This window comes from Lupinus angustifolius, chromosome LG18 (genome assembly GCF_001865875.1).
Source record: "Lupinus angustifolius cultivar Tanjil chromosome LG18, LupAngTanjil_v1.0, whole genome shotgun sequence".
NCBI lineage: Eukaryota > Viridiplantae > Streptophyta > Magnoliopsida > Fabales > Fabaceae > Lupinus > Lupinus angustifolius.
Window position 1 is genome coordinate 3,540,167 of NC_032026.1, and position 245 is coordinate 3,540,411.

A 245-nucleotide genomic window follows, 5' to 3' on the forward strand; every position below is an offset into this window, starting at 1 on the left:
AAGAATAAAATACAAACTCTTTTCCTGAACACATTAAAGGTTCCTTTGATGTTAAAATCATCACCTTTAAACATATTCAAATACTAACAATAATTTCTAATATTTCCAAACAAATAACTCATCTAACCTTGTCCAAAGATATAGTTTTTCCATCTAAGAACAAGGAATAAATTTCAAGATTTACAAAAGTAAAAAAACTACATAAAGGTTCATATGATTTTATAATCATCTCAATTAGTTATGCC